We start from the raw sequence: 6,970 nt of genomic DNA on the forward strand, positions 1-6,970 counted from the left end.
TATGACAGGAAAGAGAAATGTGAGCTATGGAATGATAATGATTTAGTGCCAAGGGTTAAGGATATTATTATTGACCTTAGCAGCAAAATTGGAAATTTGAATGTGAGTGGTTCAGCAATTGAAGGCACATTTTTAGTGACTAATGTCTTTACTGGAAAATGGTGGAATGTGGACTTAAAGAGACACACATGTGATTGTCATGAATGGCAAGTCAATGGCATTCCTTGCCTTCATGTTGTAGCTGTCATTAAACCAAGGAGGCAACAATGGATTGAGTAAGATCATTGAATTTCTCTTTCTGTGAATCATTTCCGCCGTCTCTTTTCGTGAATCATTTGTCTTTTCCGTGAATTTTCTCGTCCGCTTTACGTTAAGGGGAATTTTGACTTAACCCCCCAAAGTTTGGTAGCGTTTTGACTAAACCCCCCAAAGTTGGATAGCGTTTTGAATAAACCCCCCATTTTAAAAATCATTTATGTCCTGTCTTTCTATGAATCATTTTTGTGAATAATTTCTGCTATACTGTGACTCATTTATGTCTTTTTTGTGAATCATTTATGTCTGTCTTTCGTGGAAGGGTCATTTCTATCTTCTTCTTTTCGTGAGTCATTTATGTGAATCATTTCGTCTTTTCGTGAATCATTATACCTCCATTTGTGTTGTTTTAGGTATTGTAGCCCTTATTTCTCTGCAAAGAACTTACAAAAGAGCTTGTGCTGGTCACATTGTACCTTACTTGCATGAAGATGAATGGCCTATTGTAAGTATAGTTGCACTCCATTTCATGTTTGGTATTATAGTTGTAGTATGTTATCTGATAGTAGTGTGTTTGTAACAGCCTACTCAAGAAGAGTATATCTATCCACCAATCAGACAAAGACAGCCTGGCAGGCCAAGGGTGAATAGAAGAAGATGTGCAGATGAATCTAACGAAGTAAGGTGTTCAAGGTGCCAAGTTTATGGGCATAATGCCAGAGGTTGTCAAGGAGGTCAGGTGGGAGATAATGTCAATGCAGAAGCCACTGCCATTGCAGCTGCTGCCAGAGAATCTCATAGAGGAAGAGGAAGGCCTGGGAGACCAAGAACAAGGCCACTCCCAAACCCCTTTCTTCTCAAACCAACCAATGCACAAGATGGGAGTCAAGTTGCTGAAGGTGATTTTCCAGCAAGAGGTAGAGGCAGAGGTGGTAGGGGTAGGGGTACAAGTGGTGAGGATGAGAGCCAACTGCCTACAAGTGAATATGGGAGTCAAGTTGTTGAAGGTGATTTGCCAGCAAGAGGTAGAGGCAGAGGTGTTAGAGGTAAGGGTAGGGGTACAAGTGGTGAGGATGAGAGCCAAGTGACTGCAAGTGAAGATGGGAGTCAACTGCCTGCAAGTGGGAGAGGAAGTAGAGGTGGTAGAAGTAGGAGTAGGGGTAGGGGGAGAAATGCTACAGATGGGAGCCAAGAGGGGACTGCAAGTGAGGATGGGGGTGGAAAAGGCAGAGGCAGAGGAGGTGCTAGGGGTAGGAGGAGGGGGGGAAATGTTTCTAATCAAGTCCATCTATCTGAACTTTTATTTGGAAGTTCACAAGGTCCACAACCTAGCCAATCTGAACCTATTCAAACTCAAGAAAGTGTTGCTCCATTGAGGCCAGCCCTGAACATACCTGCAATGCCACCAATGCCACCTCCAAGAAAGAGGTCCAGGAAGGGTACAACATCCTCTCAAGCTTCTTCACAGGCAGAGTCTTGACTACATTAATGCTATGTTTTTTATGGGGTTTTGTAAGTGTTGTGTTATGGATTTGTTGTAAGACTGAGGTTAACTTAAGTGTTATGTGTAAGACTTCAATGATTTGCTGTAAGACTTAATGATTTGTGTAAAATGTACTTGATTTGTTGTGTCAGACCTGAGTCAAGTGCTATGTAAAATGTACTTGATTTGTTATTCTATTAAGTGTTAGAGAAGTGTTATGTATGCTTAAGTGTTGTGTTATGGATTTGTTGTAAGACTTCAATGACTTAAGTGCTGTGTTTTGATCATTTTAAGGCATGTTTGTTGTTATGCATTTTTTATCATATTAACATGTCAGACTTAAATGTAGACTTGAACACTATGTCAGAATTAAATATAGACTTGAATATGTCCATTACATTAAAATGCTAATTTCCTCACAAGTTCAGTTACATCAGACACATTGCCTTCAATATTCATCTTAATAACACCATCAATACACAACTTAAGTTTCCCCTCCTCTTTAGACTTCTCTTTGTTCTTCACTTCATTCCTTTCCACTTCCACTTCCACAGACCTTCCCTTTTTGCTTTAGTTGGTACATCTATCCATTTGTAAATCCGTTGCATCTTGGTGCACTATTACATCTGAGGAATCTCAATCCTTTAGTGTGTTATTGCCCACTCCAGTGAACCCTCATAGTATCTGGACATCCTAAAACACAGGGATAATCAAACCAACGACAATCAACCTTCCAGTGCCCTGCATCCCCACAAAGAAAACAAGACCCATAGTTAATTGCTTTTGATGATGACATTGCAATCTGAAAACAGAACAAAACAAATTAAGGTTGAGGTTTAATATTAGTTAGTGTAAACCCCCCAAACGTAAATATGCTATTTGCATAAACCCCCAATGTTTAAGTAAACAGTCAACGAAGAAGAAGAAGAAGAAGCAGAAGAAGAAGAAGGTTAGGAAGAAGATTAAGTGTAATAATAGAACCTGAGATGGTTGATTTGTGTTGCTAACCTCGCAAATGCCACCACCCATAAAAATGAGATGAGATTTGTGTTGATTGCAGACTAAAGGGTTGAGGAGGTGATGAGATTTATATAAAACTCAACGGCTATTTCATAAGGGCAAAATGGCCATTATGTAAAATACAAGAGAGAGAGTGCAAGAATTAAATAATGGCAACGTTTGGGGGGTTTCCGCAAAGCTAGGTTTAACGTGTTAATGTGGGGGCAATATTTCATAAGGGTAAAATGGTCAATAGCTAAAATACCAACGTCTGTTACACACAAAATTGACGGAGTGGGGGGCAAACTCAAATGATTTTAAAAATGGGGGGTTTAGTCAAACCGCTACTCATCTGTGGGGGGTTAAGTCAAAATTACCCTAAAAAAATAAATCAACAACTAAGAAAACCATAACAAAGAAATTACCATCCAAATCTCACCAAAATAATTCTATCTCTACTCATGGTGTTCAGAGAAGATCGTGCACGCTACACGGTACGCATAACACTTGTCACACACGCAGCTCGATTATTCTATCCATATTTTATTACTGAGGTATGATCATAAATTCTAAAATTATGGGTAGGTCTAACTGCCATGTGAAACCTTCCCCCATACTTTCTATCATTTTAACATCTCATTAATTGTTTGTGGAAATCTGACATGAAAAGACTTACTATGGATACCCATTGTTGATGTTCATAAAGGTCGGTGTCACAACAACACATGAGTCACTTGTGTTTTCATATATTAATTTTGGATTTTACTAAACTTGGAATCCTGATTGGTACAGACTCATAGATTGGCTATAAATCTCTTCTTTTCAGCCATTCTCTTTCAAGCATTCTTCACTATACTTCCTTCCATAATACTTCCAAATGGATCAACCAAGAAAAATAATGCCTGAGAAAGACTACCTGAAAAGTTTTGAAGATGGCCGGTTTTCTCCTTATTTTGACACTGAAATTATACGTCGAGGATGGACGCCTCTTCTATATCATTCAGCAGCTGGTTATTCCCGAGAATTAGTTATGATGTTCTACCAATTTAGCGGACCTGAAAATGGAAAATTCTATTTCAATGCCTATGGACGACGATTGGAATTGACTAGGGAAATTATCTCCGACATACTTCAAATCCCAATGAATACCCAGGAGTTCCTTTTTCTAGAGTCATCATTTGATTCCGTCAAAACTTTACTACGAGCTACCATATCTCATGGCGAAGTCGGAAATAGACATCACATTGTTCTTCAACGCTCTTTGAAACAGAATCAACGAGTTGTGCTCTACTGGTTGGGACACAATGTGGTAGGTACATCACACCAATCAGAAGTCACAAAGTCTCAACTTCACCTACTTTGGGTTTTGCAAACTCAAAGGGATGATTTTTGTTTAATCCAACACCTCTGGAACGCGATCACCAGGAAAACAAAAAGGTCAGCACCTCTACCTACTTTAGTCATACTGATTATGATACGTTGGGGTTATCCAATAATTTCTCCAGAGACACCCCTTCAAAGAGCAAATATTAGTGTACTCCAAACAGACTACTCCGTTAGTTTTTGGACTCCTGATACTCTGACAGATGAATAGAACGACCCAAGCTCAAACTCTGAACTTTTCTTTGATGAAAATGTCATGCTAAACATTTTTAATCCCATAGAAGGCATTCAATTTCTTCATCACGGCATGCGGGAACTACACGCTCGTCAGAATATCATCATTACAACTCTTAAGGATTTCCAAGAACATCAAGCAATGCATGATGTTGAACAGGAGGAAATCTTGGAAAATCATTCTCAGTCCTTACAAAATCACGCTCTCCTATTGGAGAATCAAACTACACTCTCTGCCAGCCTAGGGGATATTCAGATGCAGCTCAGCCAACAAATTAAAGAACTAAATACTGTGGTGCACGATATGCATCTCCAGTAGCATCATAATAATCCATGATTTTTTTATTGAATAAAAATGGAATAATAATATTAAGTGAATAAATAAATAATCGTATATATTATTACATTTTTCGTCGTATTATTAATTTTGTTCTTATCTTTGTGTCTTCTTTTGTAAGAAATACTTGCTAGAATCATTTACGTTGTGACTAACTAATTTAACATGTGATTTTCAATGTCATTACAGGAGGGTTTATTTTCTTCCATATTCATTTATCCATCCAGTTTGCCTTTCTCCTTGCCCTTTTCTTAACTTCATCCACCATGACATCTTCATCAAACATTGCATCTTCATCAAACATGACACCTCCAAAACTCATTCCTGAGCAATCCTTTCAGTCTATGATGGATTCCAATACTTATGGTCATCTCTTACGTGACTACATCACTAACATTGGGTGGTCTTCCCTAGTTCTTCAACCCGACCAAATTTATTCTCTGAGTTTGGCCGCATACTTTTATGCTAATATGGAGGACACACCAACATTCAATCATGCGCATGGCTTCTACTTAGACGGGTTCACAATCCTAGTTGGTGACACACATCATATTTTTTATGAACAACAGCTTGCCCTAACTTTGGATCTTCCATATCACGAACCGGCCGCATCATGGCATTACATCTATCATAATTCTTACCATTCCTTTTAGTGGCAAGTTTTTTGCGAAACTTACGGTGATGGTTTTGAGATTAAACGAGAAGGAGATGGCCATGTACCATGGCGCGACATCACCATTCCCTTAGCAAGCATGACCATGAACATGGGGACTGCGATGTTGTTTATACTCCTAAACATCATGGGAGATTGGCATTTTTCTACTGCCAATGAGGCTGCCTGCATAGTATTCAGTGCACTAGCTCAAGGTCATACATTATTTAACATCTTAGGTTGTGTTATCTCCAACCTAAAACGAGCTCGCACTTTTCAGGATCAGTATATTATTTTACCTGTAACCGCTTGCCGAATCATGAAGACACATTTCCCACAGTTTGCAGCTACTTTTCATGACTGGGTCAAGGTAGATTCTATGTGCCCAGCAAACAAAATTATTCGTTCATTAAGGTTTAGGCAATGGAAACGTCCCGCTCGGTACCTGAGGCATGTTCGTTGTTACCCGAAGGATGAAAATATGAAGAAACATTTGAAGAAATCCGGAGACAAAGAATGGGCAGAAATTTGGCAGACTATTATCTTTTGGCGCGATGCTAAGGAAATGCATTTCCTTATTGAGGACGCCAGACCAACACATCCTGCTGGATGGTAAATTTGAGAATGACATTGTACATATATCTAGCTAAATAATTATGTTTTGTGTGCTATTGTTTTTCATTGTTTCTTTCTGTATAATATATTATGTTCTCCAACCTTTGTGTTCCAGCAATCCAGACCTAATTTTGCTCACGGTTCTCAGGTAATTTCTTTCTTTATCTATTGATACTTCGAGGACTAAGCATCATTCTATTTGGGGGTGTCTTAAACCTGTAGCAAAAATTAGGCAAATTGTAGCCTGTATATAGTTTTTATTTTCTTGTTAATAATTGCACTTAGTGACAAAGTCTTGTCTCCTTTTCAATGATGAAAATTGTCTAGAAATCTCACATTAGTATCTGAATTAGGATTTGTTTTTAAGAAACTTAAGATAATACGTATGTAATAGTTTATACATCTTTTCATGAACATTCATGTACTGAGTATCATCGATTGTACATAGCAGTAAGTTTCTGGAATCAACGGTTAGTTACTTAAACGATCAATCCTGTGAGAATCTAACAAAAAAGTCTCGATATGTGTGATATGTGAGTAATAACATAGAGGAGTAGTTTTTCCGATTAGAGAAAATCACGCGTCTACTTACTTGATCACCACCCGAACCCTAGGCGAGAATTTAGGCCTTCTTTGGATCGACATAGCTAAAAAAATTCTTACATGTTACAAATTTTACCGCTAGTCACTCCACTGAACCTTTTATCAAACCTTTCACTTTCACCAAAAATTCCTTACCCATCTATTAAACCAAATAAAAGAACCTACCTAAGTGATGAGTATGAGAAATAGGATGAAATGTGGAAAAATAAAGAGAAAGACTTGTCCCAAATAAAAGTCAGTTACTTGCTTCAGGAAAGAAAAATAGAATCATGTTCAGGAAAGAAAAATAGAATCCTCGTTCCCTATTAAGGAGATGTATGGATATCTGAGATTAATTTAGGAAACGAGTTTTTGTCACTGAGTCGTTGTAGTATAAATGAAGTTTGTGAGTATCTTCTCTAGAAAACTC

Source organism: Coptis chinensis, chromosome 4, assembly GCF_015680905.1.
Source record: "Coptis chinensis isolate HL-2020 chromosome 4, ASM1568090v1, whole genome shotgun sequence".
Classification (NCBI taxonomy): domain Eukaryota; kingdom Viridiplantae; phylum Streptophyta; class Magnoliopsida; order Ranunculales; family Ranunculaceae; genus Coptis; species Coptis chinensis.